General features: G+C 49.9%; 1 protein-coding gene across 2 annotated transcripts in view; it reads left to right on the forward strand.

The window, feature by feature from the left end:
- Positions 1 to 22,213, forward strand: part of ATRN (attractin) — a 670,776-nt gene that overhangs the window by 251,861 nt on the left and 396,702 nt on the right. The window lies entirely within an intron of this gene.

The following is a 22,213-nucleotide window of genomic DNA, read 5'->3' on the forward strand; positions in this document are numbered from 1 at the left end:
ATAGCCACGAGTAATGTTCAGGGAGATCGAATTGGTCTCGGAGTTCTCCGAACGTCTTCCAGGTGTCTCCGGAAATAAGCTGGTCTATCCGCATGATACCTTTTAGGTACCAGTCCCTCCAGTAAATAGTCTTCTCCCCTATCTGAACCCTTTATTGCCCCCAAACTTTCCTCATGGCTCCGATTATGGGGTTGGTGGATCGTTGATCTGGAGGCCGTGTGGGGTGTCCGCAAGCGTTCTTTCCACTTCCACCCAAAGTGGTGGGTCTTGTGCGTTCGGGAGTAGGAAGATCAGCTGTGAAAGATGTAATGCGGAGGCGTAGTGTTCAACTGAGGGAAGGTTTAAACCTCCGAATTCACGCCGGGCTAGTAATGTGGATCTAGGTAATCGTGGGCGCATGGATCCCCAGGCGAAAGCACGGATAAAACGGTCAATCTCTCGGAGGAGAGCTAGTGGTATATGTACGGGGAGCATACCCAGGACATAAAGAAATCTTGGAAGGGTTACCATTCGCACCGCTTGCACTCTGCCCCAAAATGGAAAATCCCAGCTGTTTCCACTTCTCGAAGTCTCGCTTCATATTGTTAATTAAGGGGTCTAAATTGTCTGTCACAATTTTTCTAGACCTCTATTTATGTTGATTCCCAGGTAACGAAGACGTGAATGTTTCCATTTGACCGGTAAGCCTTGTAAGGAGGTGCTGACTCTTATAGGGGATAGAGGTAGTGCTTTTCTTTTATCCCAGTTTATCCGGTAGCGGAGAGATGTTCAGATTCCGTTAATATCTGCTTAAGGGCTGGGAGGGAATTGGGTAGGTCAGTAAGGGTGAGTAAAATATCATCTGCATAGACGCAATGGTAGAGCACCCGCCTGGAATTGGAATTCCGGATATAAGGTTGGCGCTCCGGATTACCGCTGCTAGGGGTCCTACGGCCATCAGAAACAGTAAAGGGGATAACGGGCAGCCCTGTCGAGTTCCTCTGTGGATCGAGAAGGTGTCCGAAAGAAACCCTCCACAGTTTACCTGGGCTGTCGGAGAGTCATAGAGGAGTTGTACTCTATTGATGAAGTTATTCCCTAATCCAAAACGTTTTAGGACTTCGAAAAGATATCACCATTCTATTCGGTCAAATGCTTTCTCAGCATCTAATGAAAGGGCAAGAGCCTCTTCCCGCGAATCTTGCACTGGCCAAATGGTGTGAAATAATGTACGGAGATGGTTCCTTGATGAGCGACCCAGTACAAAACCTACTTGAGTGTGGTGAATTAGGGAAGGAATGACTTTTGAGTCGTGTCACTAATATCCCAGCCACTATTTTGATGTCTCCATTGAGTAGGGAGATGGGGCGGTAGCTTCCACAGAGAAGAGGGTCCTTTCCTGGTTTGGGTAAAACTTTGATGGAGGCCTTATTGGAAAGAGGGTGTAGGGATCCCGTTCGGTAGGCCCCTTGGAATGCCTTGTGTAAGGTTTCCAGTGTCAACCCCAGACCATTTATCGAATTCAGATGTAAACCTGTCCTCTCCTGGTGCCTTATGATATGATATGATAAGTTGGCTATCGACTGTTGAATCTCCACTTTACTGATAGCACCTCTAATAGCGCTCTACCTTCAGCCGTGAGACAAGGTATATGTGCTCTCTGTAGGAAGGTATCTAAACGGTCAGTGGCCTCTACTGTTTCTGGGGTATATAGGGCTTGATAATAGCAGCCAAATTAATTTGCAATTGCCTGCGGATGTGTGAGAAGTACGTTGTCTCGGATGTTTATTGCTGGTATAGCTAGTGTGGCTTCTCTTTGATGTAGTTGAGCGGCTAGTAGGCGACTCGCTTTCTCACCATGTTCTTAGTGGCGGCCCTTTAGCTTCTGTAATATATATTTTGCCCGTGAGGTGTAGTGAGTTGAGCTCCATTTTAGCTTGTTCTAGTTGGCGGCGTTTCAGTGAGGTAGGGGCTCGAGTGTACTCCCTGGTCGCGTGGACTATACTTTCTTCTAGTTTGGTATGTTGGTCTCTCCTTTGAGCATAGGCGATGGCAGCATCTCTCATTAGCTGACCTCTAATATTTGCCTTTGTCGCTGCCCATAGAAGTTGGGGTGAAGATACTGAGCCCTTATTGTCCTTAAGGTATGTGGCTAGATGAGTTTTGAGTTGTTCCTTTCCTTTCGGGGTTTGGTATCTGGAGTTGGGGAGACGCCAGGGCTTACGGCTGGGCGTGATCATCCCAAGTTCCAATGCTGTTAAGACCGGGGAGTGATCAGACAGTGCGGCCGTGAGGATGCCTGACAGTCGTATCGTTTTCACCAGCCGGTGATCGATCAGGAAATAGTCTAGCCTTGATTGGGTCCCATGGACCGAGGAGAGAAAGGCATATTCGCGGTTAGAAGGGTGTGATAGACGCCAACAGTCTAACAGGCCATGATCAGAAAGGATATCATGTAGAAGAGCTCGGTCTACATTGTTGCCTGAATCGAGACCGTTCGATCAATCTAGAATGGCATCTTGTACAATGTTCCAGTCTCCTCCCAATATATATTGCGAGGCACCAATCTGTGTTAATACACGATTGAGAGAGAGGAAGAAGGTGCGTTTAGAGCCCGTGGGAGCATATATGGAACCTATGCAAATTGTGGAGAGGCCTACCCTGAGTTTCGCGAGGACGTAACGTCCTTCTGGGTCATGCCATGTTTTGAGCAGCCGAAACTGTAGTGAGCGGATGAGAATTGCTACCCAACATCTCCTCCCAGTGCCCTGTGTTCCGTCATGTATAGATGGCTGTCCACTAAAGAGCACTTTGCCCACCCTATCTCTACGGAGTTTTTCGGATTCTACTGAGGAGAGGTGTGGGTCTTGCAATAAGGCAATATCAGTATGTTTAGAGCGGAGATAGGATAGTACCTTCTGTCGTTTGACATAGTGGGTCATCCCATGTACATTCCAGGATAGGACTGTGAGTGGAGTTGTCGTTCCCATGAGTGTCTTGTAGATGAGATCTAGTCTATGATGTGTATCTGTTTTTTGTGTTTGGCGATGAAAAAAGGAGGGGGAGGAATAGGGGGAAGGGATGTCAGATGTAGAAGAGACCCACCTGAGCGTGTAATGAGGGTGATGCTGTGAAGAATAAAGAGTGCAGTGGATATAGAACCCTCGGTCACCAAGAGGAATAAATAAAGTAGATAAGAGGAGAAAGTTGAAGAATATCAAATAGGGTGCAGTGAGGGATATAGGGAGATATAAGGAAGGGAGGACTAAACTCTAGATGGCCTGGAAGTGGCTGGTGACCCAAATTGGTATACGGGTGAAAGAGTGTATGAAGCTTTGAAAATAAAGAGCCGGGATGAGTGATAGTGGGAGAAGGGGTAGGAAAGAGAACAGTAGCAAGAAATAACTCACTACCGAAAATTCTATTAAACTGCGGGTTTTAACCTGTTGGGTCCGCGCGCCGGAAGGATATTGTTATGGTGTGGGATTACAGTGGGGGGGATTGATGGTTCTTAAGTAGCCTTGGAGGTCCGTCAGGCAGCCTCCTTGTTATGTGTTTTGTCATGGGGGTGATGGGGTGCTGGAAATTATAGATATGAGGGCCGAGACTTGGAGAAACGGAGATGGTAAATCATGCAATACATCTTAAATCTGTGAGTATATATTGTTCATGGTGTGTGTATTGCTAGGTGTTGCAAAGTACCAAAAATTGTGGTGGATAGGGTTGCAGTCTGTGGGAGTGCCTAGATAGAAATTCGGAAGGTATAGACCCAATGCTGGCAAATACACGATGGGGATAGTGTTGTTATTGTCTCTATCTGAAGAGGTTATTGCCTAATAAATCTGTTTTAGCAGTTGGTATTTGTGTCCTCGCTGGTCTATTCTTCAGGGGTTGGCTGCGTGATTTTGTCTGGGGGGGCTTGTTTAGGGAGAACCGATAGGTCTACCAGGAACATAGGGCCAGATGTAGCAAAGGTTTTTACCCATTCTGTGTCTATGGGAAAAAGTGTTCGTACATATGGCCCATAGTGTGGTTGTGGGGGCTTTTTGTGCTAGAACCCTGCATACTCTTCCCATCTATCTTATGTGGAGGGTGTGTTTCACTGATGTGGAGCCGTCCTTTTCTTCACCCTGTTTGTAAAATAACCTTGAGGGGTGAGTGGACTCCTCATGGGAGAGGGGTACTTTTAACCTTGTAACGATTAGATCAAGAAGACCTGATCATAGAAAAATAAAGAATACAATATGCAACAACAGATTAACATGAAATTGCCACTATTTATCCGGGCAGAAGTCATAATTGTGGCCCTAAGCTGATATGGTAGTAGCACTGCTAATAAATATCGACCGTTATGGATCTTTTACATACAGAAGGATGAGGTTAGGGCCCAGATTCCACCCAGATCACCCCCACCAAAAAGACAGTCCTTGATTAAACTAATTGGGTTTGCCACTTAGCTGTCCGAAGGTGAGTGGACCTGGCAATGGGTATAGATCCGGCATTCCTCCGGGGCTCTGGATGTTCAATGTCCTGGATGATCGTCCAGTGACGGTTTCAGGGGGGAGCGGGATTTCTCTCTGCCCATGTCCTGGGTGTGGTCAATTACTGCCTGCAGTATATGTTCACGGTTGTCTTGTGATGTAGGGGGGCGTTCATACATTCTGCCTCTTTTGTGAAGAAGGGCGCTGGGGTTGGGATTGCAAGGTTGTGCCAGTAGGGGCGTTCCCAGTCTGGAAGGAGTCACGGTCCACATGTCCGGGTGAGGTGTCCATGGGGTGTGAAACAAGGTCATTCAGAAAGGAGCTGAGGTCTTCCGGCTCGGTAAAGTCCTTGGATTTGTCATGGTAAGTGTAGGAAGTTGGCTCTGTATATACAATTTCAAAGTAAGAAATAGTGTCCACAGAGTCCAAGGGTTCCCCTTAGAGGTAAGATAGTGGCAAAAGTAGATAATTCTAATGCTCTATTTTGTGGTAGTGTGGTCGAGCCGTAGGCTTGTCAGAGGGTAGTGTTAAGCATTTGTTGTACACACACAGGCAATAAATGAGGAACACACTCTCAGACTTACTCCAGTCCAATAGGTTTTTATATTGAAAAAATATATTTTCTTACTTTATTTTAAGAACCACAGGTTCAAGATTTACAAGTAATACTTCAAATGGAAGGTATTTCACTTAGATACTCTAGGAACTTCGAATGATCACATTATCATGTACAGTCTTTGTAAAAAATGGCAATAAGCTATTTTCAAAGTGGACATAGTGCGAAAATCAACAGTTCCTGGGGTAGGTAAGTAAAGGTTAGTTTTGCAGGTAAGTAAAACACTTACAAGTCTCAAAGTTGGGGCACAGGTAGCCCACCATTGGGGGTTCAAGGCAACCCCAAAGTCACTGCACCAGCAGCTCAGGGCCGGTCAGGTGCAGAGGTCAGAAAGGTGCCCAAAACGCATAGGCTTCAATTGAGAACAGGGGTGCCCCGTTTCCAGTCTGCCAGCAGGTAAGTAACCGCGTCCAGGGAGCAGACCAGGGGGGGGTTTTGTAGGGCACACAAGAAGGTACAGAAAGTACACCCTCCGCGGCACAGGGGCGGCCGGGTGCAGTGTGAAAACAGGTGTTGGGATTTAGATAGGAAGTAATGGAGGGACCCAGGGGTCACTTCAGCGATGCAGGCACAGGGGGGCTCCTCGGGGTAGCCACCACCTGGGCTAGGCAGAGGGTCGCCTGGGGGTCGCTCCTGCACTGGAGTTCGGTTCCTTCAGGTCCTGGGGGCTGCGAGTGCAGTGTTGGTTCCAGGCGTCGGGTCCCTTGTTACAGGCAGTCGCGGTCAGGGGGAGCCTCTGGATTTCCTCTGCAGGCGTCGCTGTGGGGGTCTCAGGGCGGTTGTCTCTGGTTACTCACGGGCTCCCAGTCGCCGGGGAGTCCTTCCTGAAGTGTTGGTTTTCTGCAGGTTGAGCCGGGGGCGTCGGGTGCAGAGTGGAAAGTCTCACGCTTCAGGCGGGAAACATGAAGTCTTTAAAGTTGTTTCTTTGTTGCAAGAAAGATGCAGGTTGTTGAACAGAGCTGCTGTTCATGAGAGTTTCTTGGTCCTTGGTTGCAGGGCAGTCCTCTGATCCCTGTTGGATGTGTCGCTGTTGCAGTTTTCTTCGAAGTTGGGAGACAGGCCGGTAGGGCTAGGGCCAAAGCAGTTGTTGTCTCCGTCTTCACTGCAGGGCTTCAGGTCAGCAGTCCTTCTTCTTGTTAAGGTTGCAGGAATCTGATTTCCTGGGTTCTGGGGAGCTCCTAAAAACTGAATTTAGGGGTGTGTTTAGGTCTGGGAGGGCAGTAGCCAATGGCTACTGTCCTTGAGGGTGGCTACACCCTCCTTGTGCCTCCTCACTGAGGGGAGGGGATACATCCCTATTCCTATTGGGGGAATCCTCCAAAACCAAGATGGAGCATTTCTAAAGGCAGGGGTCAGCTCAGGGCACCTTAAGGGCTGTCCTGACTGGTGGGTGACTCCTTGTTTTTCTCATTATCTCCCCTGGACTTGCCGCCAAAAGTGGGGGCTGTGTCCAGGGGCGAGCATCCCCACTAGCTGGAGTGCCCTGGGGCATTGTAACACAAAGCTTGAGCCTTTGAGGCTCACTGCTAGGTGTTAGTTCCTGCAGGGGGGGGGTGTTAAGCATCTCCACCCAGTGCAGGCTTTGTTTCTGGCCTCAGAGAGCACAAAGGCTCTCACCCTAGGGGGTCAGAAACTTGTCTCTCAGCAGCAGGCAGGCACAGACCAGTCAATCCTGCACTGAAGGATTGGGTAAAATACAGGGGGCAGCTCTAAGATGCCCTCTGTGTGCATTTTTTAAAAATCCAACACTGGCATCAGTGTGGGTTTATTAGCCTAAGAACTTTGATACCAAACGTCCCAGTATTCAGTGTAGCCATTCTGGAGCTGTGGAGTCGTTTTTGACAACTCCCAGACCATATACTTAATATGGCCACACTGTACTTACAATGTCTAAGAATAGACTTAGACACTGTAGGGGCATATTGCTCATGCAGCTATGCCCTCACTGTAGGAGGCTGGACTGGCTTGTAGTGAGTACCAAGGGGTACTTACACCTTACACCAGGCTCAGGTATCCCTTATTAGTGTAGAGGGGTGTCTAGCAGCTTAGGCTGATAGAAAAGGTAGCTTAGCAGAGCAGCTTAGGCTGAACTAGGAGACGAGTGAAGCTCCTACAGTACCACTAGTGTCATATGCACAATATCATAAGAATACACAGATATACTAAAGGTACTTTCTTTTTATGAACAATACACAGATATACTAAAAATAAAGGTACTTTATTTTTATGACAATATGCCAAAAGTATCTCAGTGAGTACCCTCAGTATGAGGATAGCAAATATACACTAGATATATGTACACAATACCAACATATGCAGTAATAGCAATAGAAAATAGTGCAAACAATGTATAGTCACAATAGAATGCAATGGGGGCACATAGGGATAGGGGCAACACAAACCATATACTCTAGAAGTGGAATGCGAACCACGAAAGGACCCCAAACCTATGTGACCTTGTAGAGGGTTGCTGGGACTGTAAGAAAACAGTGAGGGTTAGAAAAATAGCCCACCCCAAGACCCTGAAAAGTGGGTGCAAAGTGCACCTAAGTTCCCCAAAGAAGTCGTGATAGGGGAATCTTGCAAGAAACAACAACACCAGCAATGCAACAACGATGGATTTCCTGATGAGAGTACCTGTGGAACAAGGGGACCAAGTCCAAGAGTCACGATCAAGTCGGGAGTGGGCAGATGCCCAGTGTAAGGAAATGCCTCCTTGGCATGGTTGCCCCCTGACTTTTTGCCTTTGCTGATGCTATGTTTACAATTGAAAGTGTGCTGAGGCCTGCTAACCAGGCCCCAGCACCAGTGTTCTTTCCCTAACCTGTACTTTTGTATCCACAATTGGCAGACCCTGGCATCCAGATAAGTCCCTTGTAACTGGTACTTCTAGTACCAAGGGCCCTGATGCCAAGGAAGGTCTCTAAGGGCTGCAGCATGTCTTATGCCACCCTGGAGACCTCTCACTCAGCACAGACACACTGCTTGCCAGCTGGTGTGTGCTAGTGAGGACAAAACGAGTAAGTCGACATGGCACTCCCCTCAGGGTGCCATGCCAGCCTCTCACTGCCTATGCAGTATAGGTAAGACACCCCTCTAGCAGGCCTTACAGCCCTAAGGCAGGGTGCACTATACCATAGGTGAGGGTACCAGTGCATGAGCATGGTACCCCTACAGTGTCTAAACAAAACCTTAGACATTGTAAGTGCAGGGTAGCCATAAGAGTATATGGTCTGGGAGTCTGTCAAACACGAACTCCACAGCACCATAATGGCTACACTGAAAACTGGGAAGTGTGGTATCAAACTTCTCAGCACAATAAATGCACACTGATGCCAGTGTACATTTTATTGTAAAATACACCACAGAGGGCACCTTAGAGGTGCCCCCTGAAACTTAACCAACTATCTGTGTAGGCTGACTGGTTCCAGCAGCCTTCCACACTAGAGACATGTTGCTGGCCCCATGGGGAGAGTGCCTTTGTCACTCTGAGGCCAGTAACAAAGCCTGCACTGGGTGGAGATGCTAACACCTCCCCCAGGCAGGAGCTGTGACACCTGGCGGTGAGCCTCAAAGGCTCACCCCTTTGTCACAGCCCAGCAGGGCACTCCAGCTTAGTGGAGTTGCCCGCCCCCTCCGGCCACGGCCCCCACTTTTGGCGGCAAGGCTGGAGGGAACAAAGAAAGCAACAAGGAGGAGTCACTGGCCAGTCAGGACAGCCCCTAAGGTGTCCTGAGCTGAAGTGACTCTAACTTTTAGAAATCCTCCATCTTGCAGATGGAGGATTCCCCCAATAGGGTTAGGATTGTGACCCCCTCCCCTTGGGAGGAGGCACAAAGAGGGTGTACCCACCCTCAGGGCTAGTAGCCATTGGCTACTAACCCCCCAGACCTAAACACGCCCTTAAATTTAGTATTTAAGGGCTACCCTGAACCCTAGAAAATTAGATTCCTGCAACTACAAGAAGGAGGACTGCCTAGCTGAAAACCCCTGCAGAGGAAGACCAGAAGACGACAACTGCCTTGGCTCCAGAAACTCACCGGCCTGTCTCCTGCCTTCCAAAGATCCTGCTCCAGCGATGCCTTCCAAAGGGACCAGCGACCTCGACATCCTCTGAGGACTGCCCCTGCTTCGAAAAGACAAGAAACTCCTGAGGACAGCGGACCTGCTCCAAGAAAAGCTGCAACTTTGTTTCCAGCAGCTTTAAAGAACCCTGCAAGCTCCCCGCAAGAAGCGTGAGACTTGCAACACTGCACCCGGCGACCCCGACTCGGCTGGTGGCGATCCAACACCTCAGGAGGGACCCCAGGACTACTCTAAGACTGTGAGTACCAAGACCTGTCCCCCCTGAGCCCCCACAGCGCCGCCTGCAGAGGGAATCCCGAGGCTTCCCCTGACCGCGACTCTTTGAATCCTAAGTCCCGACACCTGGGAGAGACCCTGCACCCGCAGCCCCCAGGACCTGAAGGACCGGACTTTCACTGGAGGAGTGACCCCCAGGAGTCCCTCTCCCTTGACCAAGTGGAGGTTTCCCCGAGGAACCCCCCCCTTGCCTGCCTGCAGCGCTGAAGAGATCCCTAGATCTCCCATTGACTTCCATTACAAACCCGACGCTTGTTTCGACACTGCACCCGGCCGCCCCCGCGCTGCTGAGGGTGAAATTTCTGTGTGGACTTGTGTCCCCCCCCGGTGCCCTACAAAACCCCCCTGGTCTGCCCTCCGAAGACGCGGGTACTTACCTGCAAGCAGACCGGAACCGGGGCACCCCCTTCTCTCCATTCTAGCCTATGTGTTTTGGGCACCACTTTGAACTCTGCACCTGACCGGCCCTGAGCTGCTGGTGTGGTAACTTTGGGGTTGCTCTGAACCCCCCACGGTGGGCTACCTTGGACCAAGAACTAAGCCCTGTAAGTGTCTTACTTACCTGGTTAACCTAACAAATACTTACCTCCCCTAGGAACTGTGAAAATTGCACTAAGTGTCCACTTTTAAAACAGCTATTTGTGAATAACTTGAAAAGTATACATGCAATTTTGATGATTCGAAGTTCCTAAAGTACTTACCTGCAATACCTTTCGAATGAGATATTACATGTAGAATTTGAACCTGTGGTTCTTAAAATAAACTAAGAAAAGATATTTTTCTATATAAAAACCTATTGGCTGGATTTGTCTCTGAGTGTGTGTACCTCATTTATTGTCTATGTGTATGTACAACAAATGCTTAATACTACTCCTTGGATAAGCCTACTGCTCGACCACACTACCACAAAATAGAGCATTAGTATTATCTCTTTTTGCCACTATCTTACCTCTAAGGGGAACCCTTGGACTCTGTGCATACTATTCCTTACTTTGAAATAGTGCATACAGAGCCAACTTCCTACATTGGTGGATCAGCGGTGGGGTACAAGACTTTGCATTTGCTGGACTACTCGGCCAATACCTGATCACACGACAAATTCCAAAATTGTCATTAGAAATTCATTTTTGCAATTTGAAATTTTTCTAAATTCTTAAAAGTCCTGCTAGGGCCTTGTGTGTTAAGTCCCTGTTTAGCATTGTCTTTTAGAGTTTAAAAGTTTGTTAAAAGTTTGAAATTAGATTCTAGAAACAGTTTTAGATTCTTTAAAAAGTCTTCCAACTTTTAGCAAAATAATGTCTGATACAGAGATGAATGTGGTGGAACTCGACACCACACCTTACCTCCATCTTAAGATGAGGGAGCTAAGGTCTCTCTGTAATATCAAAAAAATAACCATTGGCTCCAGACCTACCAAAATTCAGCTCCAGGAGCTGTTGGCAGAGTTTGAAAAAGCCAACCCCTCTGATGATGACATCACAGAGGAAGAAATTAGTGACTTGGAGGCCAATGTCCCTCCTCCAGTCCTAAATAGGGAGAACAGGACCCCTCAAGTCCTGTCTCCAACTGTGTTAGTCAGAAATGGTGAGTCCCTCACAGGAGGGTCCCACATTTCTGAAATCACTGAGGATGCTCTCAGTGAAGATGACCTCCTGTTAGCCAGGATGGCCAAAAGATTGGCTTTAGAGAGACAGCTCCTAGCCATAGAAAGGGAAAGACAAGAGATGGGCCTAGGACCCATCAATGGTGGCAGCAATATAAATAGGGTCAGAGATTCTCCTGACATGTTAAAAATCCCCAAAGGGATTGTGACAAAATATGAAGATGGTGATGACATCACCAAATGGTTCACAGCTTTTGAGAGAGCTTGTGTAACCAGAAAAGTGAACAGATCTCACTGGGGTGCTCTCCTTTGGGAAATGTTCACTGGAAAGTGTAGGGATAGACTCCTCACACTCTCTGGAAAAGATGCAGAATCTTATGACCTCATGAAGGGTACCCTGATTGAGGGCTTTGGATTCTCCACTGAGGAGTACAGGATTAGGTTCAGGGGGGCTCAAAAATCCTCGAGCCAGACCTGGGTTGACTTTGTTGACTACTCAGTGAAAACACTAGATGGTTGGATTCAAGGCAGTGGTGTAAGTAATTATGATGGGCTGTACAATTTATTTGTGAAAGAACACCTATTGAGTAATTGTTTCAATGATAAACTGCATCAGCATCTGGTAGACCTAGGACCAATTTCTCCCCAAGAATTGGGAAAGAAGGCGGACCATTGGGTCAAGACAAGGGTGTCCAAGACTTCAACAGGGGGTGACCAAAAGAAAGGGGTCACAAAGACTCCCCAGGGGAAGAGTGATGAGACAACCAAAACTAAAAATAGTAAAGAGTCTTCTACAGGCCCCCAAAAACCTGCACAGGAGGGTGGGCCCAGAGCCTCTTCACAAAACAATGGGTACAAGGGTAAAAACTTTGATCCCAAAAAGGCCTGGTGTCATAACTGTAAACAGCATGGACACCAAACTGGAGACAAGGCCTGTCCCAAGAAAGGTTCCACTCCAAACTCCCATCCAGGTAACACTGGTATGGCTAGTCTCCAAGTGGGATCAACAGTGTGCCCAGAGCAAATCAGGGTCCACACTGAAGCTACTCTAGTTTCTGAGGGTGGGGTGGATTTAGCCACACTAGCTGTCTGGCCGCCTAACATGCAAAAATACAGACAGCAACTCTTAATTAATGGGACTAGAATAGAGGGCCTGAGGGATACAGGTGCCAGTGTCACCATGGTGACAGAGAAACTGGTTTCCCCTGGCCAATACCTGACTGGAAATACTTACACAGTCACCAACGCTGACAATCAGAGAAAAGTACATCCCATGGCACTGGTTACTTTAGAATGGGGAGGGGTCAAGGGCCTGAAACAGGTGGTGGTCTCCTCAAATATCCCAGTGGACTGTCTGCTTGGAAATGACCTGGAGTCCTCAGCATGGGCTGGGGTAGAACTAAAAACCCATGCAGCAATGCTGGGTATCCCTGAACTGGTGTGTGTGAAAACAAGAGCACAATGCAAGGCACAGGGTGAACAAGTAGAGCTGGAGTCTGGAAGAATGGCCCAGCCTACCAAGAGGAAAGGAAAGTCAGTTGGGAAACCCACTGCAACACAGCAAAAGAAAGGGAACCTCTCTTCTCAGGAAGAAGTTCTGCCCTCTGAGGGAACTGAGCCTTTGGAGCTTGAACCTTATCAGGTTGAGCTCTTAGGCCCAGGGGGACCCTCAAGGGAGGAGCTGTGTAAGGGACAAGAAACCTGTCCCTCTCTTGAAGGCCTTAGGCAGCAAGCTGCTGAAGAGTCCAAAGGCAAGAAAAATGGAACGCATAGGGTCTATTGGGAAGATGGACTCCTGTACACTGAGGCCAGAGACCCCAAACCTGGTGCCACTAGGAGAGTGGTAGTGCCTCAGCTGTTCAGAGGGTTCATCCTAACATTGGCCCATGACATTCCCCTTGCTGGACATTTGGGACAAACCAAGACGTGGGAGAGGTTAGTCAACCACTTCTACTGGCCCAATATGTCCAACATGGTTAAGGAGTTTTGCCTCTCCTGCCCCACCTGTCAAGCCAGTGGTAAGACAGGTGGGCATCCAAAGGCCCCCCTCATTCCACTTCCAGTGGTGGGGGTTCCCTTTGAAAGAGTGGGTGTGGACATAGTTGGTCCACTAGAACCTCCCACAGCCTCAGGAAATCTGTATATCCTGGTAGTAGTGGATCATGCTACCAGGTATCCTGAAGCTATTCCCCTTAGGTCGACTACTGCCCCTGCAGTAGCCAAGGCCCTCATTGGTATTTTTACCAGAGTGGGTTTCCCTAAGGAGGTGGTGTCTGACAGAGGTACCAACTTCATGTCAGCATACCTAAAGCACATGTGGAATGAGTGTGGAGTGACTTATAAATTCACTACACCCTACCATCCACAAACTAATGGCTTAGTTGAGAGATTCAACAAGACATTAAAAGGCATGATCATGGGGCTCCCAGAAAAACTCAAAAGGAGATGGGATGTCCTCTTGCCATGTCTGCTTTTCGCTTACAGAGAGGTGCCACAGAAGGGAGTAGGATTCTCACCCTTTGAACTTCTGTTTGGTCATCCTGTAAGGGGACCACTTGCCCTTGTTAAAGAAGGCTGGGAGAGACCTCTCCATGAGCCTAAACAGGACATAGTGGACTATGTACTTGGCCTTCGCTCTAGAATGGCAGAGTACATGGAAAAGGCAACCAAAAACCTTGAGGCCAGCCAACAACTCCAGAAGTTGTGGTATGACCAAAAGGCTGCACTGGTTGAGTTCCAACCAGGGCAGAAAGTCTGGGTTCTGGAGCTTGTGGCTCCCCGGGCACTCCAGGACAAATGGAGTGGCCCTTACCCAGTACTAGAAAGGAAGAGTCAGGTCACCTACCTGGTGGACCTGGGCACAAGCAGGAGCCCCAAAAGGGTGATCCATGTGAACCGCCTTAAGCTCTTCCATGACAGGGCTGATGTGAATCTGTTGATGGTAACAGATGAGGATCAGGAGGCAGAGAGTGAACCTCTCCCTGATCTTCTGTCATCAGACCCAAAAGATGGCACAGTAGATGGAGTGATCTACTCAGACACCCTCTCTGGCCAACAGCAAGCTGATTGTAGGAGAGTCCTACAACAGTTTCCTGAACTCTTCTCCTTAACCCCTGGTCAGACACACCTGTGTACCCATGATGTGGACACAGGAGACAGCATGCCTGTCAAAAACAAAATCTTTAGACAGTCTGACCATGTTAAGGAAAGCATCAAGGTGGAAGTCCACAAGATGCTGGAATTGGGAGTAATTGAGCGCTCTGACAGCCCCTGGGCTAGCCCAGTGGTCTTAGTCCCCAAACCTCACACCAAAGATGGAAAGAAAGAGATGAGGTTTTGTGTGGACTACAGAGGGCTCAATTCTGTCACCAAGACAGATGCTCATCCAATTCCAAGAGCTGATGAGCTCATAGATAAATTAGGTGCTGCCAAATTCTTAAGTACCTTTGACTTGACAGCAGGGTACTGGCAAATAAAAATGGCACCTGGAGCAAAAGAGAAAACAGCATTCTCCACACCTGATGGGCATTATCAGTTTACTGTTATGCCCTTTGGTTTAAAGAATGCCCCTGCCACCTTCCAAAGGTTGGTGAATCAAGTCCTTGCTGGCTTGGAGTCCTTTAGCATAGCTTATCTTGATGATATTGCTGTCTTTAGCTCCACCTGGCAGGATCACCTGGTCCACCTGAAGAAGGTTTTGAAGGCTCTGCAATCTGCAGGCCTCTCTATCAAGGCATCCAAATGCCAGATAGGGCAGGGAACTGTGGTTTACTTGGGCCACCTTGTAGGTGGAGGCCAAGTTCAGCCACTCCAACCCAAGATCCAGACTATTCTGGACTGGGTAGCTCCAAAAACCCAGACTCAAGTCAGGGCATTCCTTGGCTTGACTGGGTACTACAGGAGGTTTGTGAAGGGATATGGATCCATTGTGACAGCCCTCACTGAACTCACCTCCAAGAAAATGCCCAAGAAAGTGAACTGGACTGTGGAATGCCAACAGGCCTTTGACACCCTGAAACAGGCAATGTGCTCAGCACCAGTTCTAAAAGCTCCAGATTATTCTAAGCAGTTCATTGTGCAGACTGATGCCTCTGAACATGGGATAGGGGCAGTTTTGTCCCAAACAAATGATGATGGCCTTGACCAGCCTGTTGCTTTCATTAGCAGGAGGTTACTCCCCAGGGAGCAGCGTTGGAGTGCCATTGAGAGGGAGGCCTTTGCTGTGGTTTGGTCCCTGAAGAAGCTGAGACCATACCTCTTTGGGACTCACTTCCTAGTTCAAACTGACCACAGACCTCTCAAATGGCTGATGCAAATGAAAGGTGAAAATCCTAAACTGTTGAGGTGGTCCATCTCCCTACAGGGAATGGACTTTATAGTGGAACACAGACCTGGGACTGCCCATGCCAATGCAGATGGCCTTTCCAGGTTCTTCCACTTAGAAAATGAAGACTCTCTTGGGAAAGGTTAGTCTCATCCTCTTTCGTTTGGGGGGGGGTTGTGTAAGGAAATGCCTCCTTGGCATGGTTGCCCCCTGACTTTTTGCCTTTGCTGATGCTATGTTTACAATTGAAAGTGTGCTGAGGCCTGCTAACCAGGCCCCAGCACCAGTGTTCTTTCCCTAACCTGTACTTTTGTATCCACAATTGGCAGACCCTGGCATCCAGATAAGTCCCTTGTAACTGGTACTTCTAGTACCAAGGGCCCTGATGCCAAGGAAGGTCTCTAAGGGCTGCAGCATGTCTTATGCCACCCTGGAGACCTCTCACTCAGCACAGACACACTGCTTGCCAGCTGGTGTGTGCTAGTGAGGACAAAACGAGTAAGTCGACATGGCACTCCCCTCAGGGTGCCATGCCAGCCTCTCACTGCCTATGCAGTATAGGTAAGACACCCCTCTAGCAGGCCTTACAGCCCTAAGGCAGGGTGCACTATACCATAGGTGAGGGTACCAGTGCATGAGCATGGTACCCCTACAGTGTCTAAACAAAACCTTAGACATTGTAAGTGCAGGGTAGCCATAAGAGTATATGGTCTGGGAGTCTGTCAAACACGAACTCCACAGCACCATAATGGCTACACTGAAAACTGGGAAGTGTGGTATCAAACTTCTCAGCACAATAAATGCACACTGATGCCAGTGTACATTTTATTGTAAAATACACCACAGAGGGCACCTTAGAGGTGCCCCCTGAAACTTAACCAACTATCTGTGTAGGCTGACTGGTTCCAGCAGCCTGCCACACTAGAGACATGTTGCTGGCCCCATGGGGAGAGTGCCTTTGTCACTCTGAGGCCAGTAACAAAGCCTGCACTGGGTGGAGATGCTAACACCTCCCCCAGGCAGGAGCTGAGAAACCTGGCGGTGAGCCTCAAAGGCTCACCCCTTTGTCACAGCCCAGCAGGGCACTCCAGCTTAGTGGAGTTGCCCGCCCCCTCCGGCCACGGCCCCCACTTTTGGCGGCAAGGCTGGAGGGAACAAAGAAAGCAACAAGGAGGAGTCACTGGCCAGTCAGGACAGCCCCTAAGGTGTCCTGAGCTGAAGTGACTCTAACTTTTAGAAATCCTCCATCTTGCAGATGGAGGATTCCCCCAATAGGGTTAGGATTGTGACCCCCTCCCCTTGGGAGGAGGCACAAAGAGGGTGTACCCACCCTCAGGGCTAGTAGCCATTGGCTACTAACCCCCCAGACCTAAACACGCCCTTAAATTTAGTATTTAAGGGCTACCCTGAACCCTAGAAAATTAGATTCCTGCAACTACAAGAAGAAGGACTGCCTAGCTGAAAACCCCTGCAGAGGAAGACCAGAAGACGACAACTGCCTTGGCTCCAGAAACTCACCGGCCTGTCTCCTGCCTTCCAAAGATCCTGCTCCAGCGACTCCTTCCAAAGGGACCAGAGACCTCGACATCCTCTGAGGACTGCCCCTGCTTCGAAAAGACAAGAAACTCCAGAGGACAGCGGACCTGCTCCAAGAAAAGCTGCAACTTTGTTTCCAGCAGCTTTAAAGAACCCTGCAAGCTCCCCGCAAGAAGCGTGAGACTTGCAACACTGCACCCGGCGACCCCGACTCGGCTGGTGGCGATCCAACACCTCAGGAGGGACCCCAGGACTACTCTAAGACTGTGAGTACCAAGACCTGTCCCCCCTGAGCCCCCACAGCGCCGCCTGCAGAGGGAATCCCGAGGCTTCCCCTGACCGCGACTCTTTGAATCCTAAGTCCCGACACCTGGGAGAGACCCTGCACCCGCAGCCCCCAGGACCTGAAGGACCGGACTTTCACTGGAGGAGTGACCCCCAGGAGTCCCTCTCCCTTGACCAAGTGGAGGTTTCCCCGAGGAACCCCCCCCTTGCCTGCCTGCAGCGCTGAAGAGATCCCTAGATCTCCCATTGACTTCCATTACAAACCCGACGCTTGTTTCGACACTGCACCCGGCCGCCCCCGCGCTGCTGAGGGTGAAATTTCTGTGTGGACTTGTGTCCCCCCCGGTGCCCTACAAAACCCCCCTGGTCTGCCCTCCGAAGACGCGGGTACTTACCTGCAAGCAGACCGGAACCGGGGCACCCCCTTCTCTCCATTCTAGCCTATGTGTTTTGGGCACCACTTTGAACTCTGCACCTGACCGGCCCTGAGCTGCTGGTGTGGTAACTTTGGGGTTGCTCTGAACCCCCCACGGTGGGCTACCTTGGACCAAGAACTAAGCCCTGTAAGTGTCTTACTTACCTGGTTAACCTAACAAATACTTACCTCCCCTAGGAACTGTGAAAATTGCACTGTGTCCACTTTTAAAACAGCTATTTGTGAATAACTTGAAAAGTATACATGCAATTTTGATGATTTGAAGTTCCTAAAGTACTTACCTGCAATACCTTTCGAATGAGATATTACATGTAGAATTTGAACCTGTGGTTCTTAAAATAAACTAAGAAAAGATATTTTTCTATATAAAAACCTATTGGCTGGATTTGTCTCTGAGTGTGTGTACCTCATTTATTGTCTATGTGTATGTACAACAAATGCTTAATACTACTCCTTGGATAAGCCTACTGCTCGACCACACTACCACAAAATAGAGCATTAGTATTATCTCTTTTTGCCACTATCTTACCTCTAAGGGGAACCCTTGGACTCTGTGCATACTATTCCTTACTTTGAAATAGTGCATACAGAGCCAACTTCCTACACCCAGGAAATGCCAGCTGTGGGTGCAAAGAAGCTGCCACCGGATGGTAGAAGCTGAGGATTCTGCAGGAACTACAAGGGCTAGATACTTCCCCTTTGGAGGATGGATGTCCCACGTCGTGAAGAGTCATGCAGAAAGACCGCAAACAAGCCTTGCTAGCTGCAAAGGTCGCGGTTAGGGTTTTTGGATGCTGCTGTGGCCCAGGAGGGACCAGGATGTCGCCAATTGCGTGAGGAGACAGAGGGGGCGCCCAGCAAGAGAAGGAGCCCACTCAGAAGCAAGCAGCACCCGCAGAAGTGCCGGAACAGGCACTACGAAGTGGAGTGAACCGGAGCTCACCCGAAGTTGCACAAGAGGGTCCCACGAAGTCGGAGGACAACTCAGGAGGTCGTGCAATGTAGGTTAGAGAGCCGGGGACCCAGGCTTGGCTGTGCACAAAGGAAATCCTCGGTGAGTACACAGGAGCCAGAGTAGCTGCAAAACACGCGGTTCCCAGCAATGCAGTCTAGCGTGGGGAGGCAAGGACTTACCTCCACCAAACTTGGACTGAAGAGTCACTGGACTGTGGGAGTCACTTGGACAGAGTTGCTGAGTTCAAGGGACCTCGCTCGTCGTGCTGAGAGGAGACCCAGAGGACCGGTGATGCAGTTCTTTGGTGCCTGCGGTTGCAGGGGGAAGATTCCGTCGACCCACGGGAGATTTCTTCGGAGCTTCTAGTGCAGAGATGAGGCAGACTACCCCCACAGCATGCACCACCACGAAAACAGTCGAGAAGGCGGCAATTTCAGCGTTACAAGGTCGCAGTAGTCGTCTTTGCTACTTTGTTGCAGTTTTGCAGGCTTCCAGCGCGGTCAGCAGTCGATTCCTTGGCAGAAGGTGAAGAGAGAGATGCAGAGGAACTCTGATGAGCTCTTGCATTCGTTATCTAAGGAATTCCCCAAAGCAAAGACCCTAAATAGCCAGAAAAGGAGGTTTGGCTACCTAGGAGAGAGGATAGGCTAGCAACACCTGAAGGAGCCTATCAGAAGGAGTCTCTGATGTCACCTGCTGGCCCTGGCCACTCAGAGCAGTCCAGTGTGCCAGCAGCACCTCTGTTTCCAAGATGGCAGAGGTCTGGAGCACAGTGGAGGAGCTCTGGGCACCTCCCAGGGGAGGTGCAGATCAGGAGAGTGGTCACTCCCCTTTCCTTTGTCCAGTTTCGCGCCAGAGCAGGGCTGAGGGATCCCTGAACCGGTGTAGACTGGCTTATGCAGAGATGGGCACCATCTGTGCCCATCAAAGCATTTCCAGAGGCTGGGGGAGGCTACTCCTCCCCAGCCCTGACACCTTATTCCAAAGGGAGAGGGTGTAACACCATCTCTCTGAGGAAGTCCTTTGTTCTGCCTTCCTGGGCCAAGCCTGGCTGGACCCCAGGAGGGCAGAAACCTGTCTGAGGGGTTGGCAGCAGCTGCAGTGAAACCCCGGGAAAGGCAGTTTGGCAGTACCCGGGTCTGTGCTAGAGACCCAGGGAATCATGGGATTGTCTCCCCAATACCAGGATGGCATTGGGGGGGCAATTCCATGATCTTAGACATGTTACATGGCCATGTTCGGAGTTACCATTGTGGCGCTATACATAGGTAGTGACCTATGTATAATGCACGCGTGTAATGGTGTCCCCGCACTCACAAAGTCCGGGGAATTGGCCCTGAACAATGTGGGGGCACCTTGGCTAGTGCCAGGGTGCCCACACACTAAGTAACTTAGCACCCAACCTTTACCAGGTAAAGGTTAGACATATAGGTGACTTATAAGTTACTTTAGTGCAGTGTAAAATGGCTGTGAAATAACGTGGACGTTATTTCACTCAGGCTGCAGTGGCAGGCCTGTGTAAGAATTGTCAGAGCTCCCTATGGGTGGAAAAGAAATGCTGCAGCCCATAGGGATCTCCTGGAACCCAAATACCCTGGGTACCTCAGTACCATATACTAGGGAATTATAAGGGTGTTCCAGTATGCCAATGTAAATTGGTAAAATTGGTCACTAGCCTGTTAGTGACAGTTTGGAAAGAAATGAGAGAGCATAACCACTGAGGTTCTGATTAGCAGAGCCTCAGTGAGACAGTTAGTCATAACACAGGTAACACATACAGGGCACACTTATGAGCACTGGGGCCCTGGCTGGCAGGGTCCCAGTGACACATACCTGTATATATGTTGTTTTAGTTGTAACATGCCAGGCAAGATGGTACTTTCCTACACTCACCTGTGGTATAGTGGACCCTGCCTTAGGGCTATAAAGCCTGCTAGAGGGGTGACTTACCTATGCCACAGGCAGCATTTTGTGTGCATGGCATCCTGAGGGGGATGCCATGTTGACTTTGCCTTTTTCTCCCCACCAACACACACAATCTGCAATGGCAGTGTGCATGTGCTAGGTGACGGGTCCCTTAGGGTGGCACAACATATGCTGCAGCCCTTAGGGACCACCCCTGGTCACAGGGCCCTTGGTACCACTGGTACCTTTTACAAGGGACTTATTTGTGTGCCAGGGGTGTGCCAATTCTGGGAACAATGGTACATTTTAGGTAAAACACTGGTGCTGGGGCCTGGTTAGCAGGGTCCCAGCACACTTCTCAGTCAAGTCAGCATCAGTATCAGGCAAAAAGTGGGGGGTAACTGTAACAGGGAGCCATTTCCTTACAGTAAGTGATCCACATACGTGCTGGTTCAAAAAGGCCATATTTAATGTCTAGGTTCCTGAGTTGCGGCCGAAGAGCCAGGAATGCCTTTCATTTATCATTTGTCAGTCTGGAGAAATCCGCAGCTACTCTGATCTTGTGACCTTTCAAGGAGTCCGGGCCTTGTGTTTTAGCTGCTGAAATCAAATCATTAACATTTATAAAGCGCGCTACTCACCCGTGCGGGTCTCAAGGCGCTAGGGGAAAAAGGGGGGGGGGGGTTATCGATGTTCGAACAGCCAGGTCTTTAGGAGTCTCCGGAAAGCGGAGTGGTCCTGGGTGGTCCTGAGGCTGGTGGGGAGGGAGTTCCAGGTCTTGGCCGCCAGGAAGGAGAAAGATCTCCCACCCGCTGTGGAGCGGCGGATGCGGGGGACAGCAGCGAGTGCGAGGCCAGAGGAGCGAAGGAGGCGGGTGGGGACGTAGAAGCTGAGGCGTCTGTTGAGGTATTCCGGTCCCTTGTCGTAGAGGGCTTTGTGTGCGTGGGTGAGAAGTCGGAAGGTGATCCTTTTGCTGACAGGGAACCAATGCAGGTGTCTCAGGTGTGCGGAGATGTGGCTGCTGCGGGGTATGTCGAGGATGAGGCGGGCCGAGGCGTTTTGAATGCGTTGCAGGCGATTTTGGAGTTTGGCTGTGGTCCCGGCGTAGAGGGTGTTGCCGTAGTCCAGACGGCTCGTGACGAGGGCGTGGGTCACGGTTTTTCTGGTGTCAGCGGGGATCCAGCGAAAGATCTTGCGGAGCATGCGGAGGGTGAGGAAGCAGGCGGAGGACACGGCGTTGACTTGCTTGGTCATGGTGAGAAGAGGGTCCAAGATGAAGCCGAGGTTGCGGGCGTGGTCTGTGGGGGTCGGTGCGGTGCCGAGGGTCGTGGGCCACCAAGAGTCGTCCCAGGCGGACGGGGTGTTGCCGAGGATGAGGACTTCCGTTTTTTCAGAGTTCAGCTTTAGGCGGCTGAGCCTCATACAATCTGCGACGTCCTTCATACCCTCTTGTAGGTTGGTCTTGGCGCTGGCGGGGTCCTTGGTGAGGGAGAGTATAAGTTGGGTGTCGTCGGCGTAGGAGGTGATGATGATGTCGTGCTTGCGTACGATGTTGGCGAGGGGGCTCATGTAGACATTAAAGAGTGTCGGGCTGAGTGATGAGCCTTGGGGTACGCCGCAGATGATCTCGGTGGGTTCTGAGCGAAACGGAGGGAGGTAAACTCTTTGGGAATGGTTTGAGAGGAAGGAGGCGATCCAGTCCAGGGCCTGGCCTTGGATCCCGGTGGAGCG

This window comes from Pleurodeles waltl, chromosome 1_2 (genome assembly GCF_031143425.1).
Source record: "Pleurodeles waltl isolate 20211129_DDA chromosome 1_2, aPleWal1.hap1.20221129, whole genome shotgun sequence".
Taxonomy (NCBI): Eukaryota; Metazoa; Chordata; class Amphibia; order Caudata; family Salamandridae; genus Pleurodeles; species Pleurodeles waltl.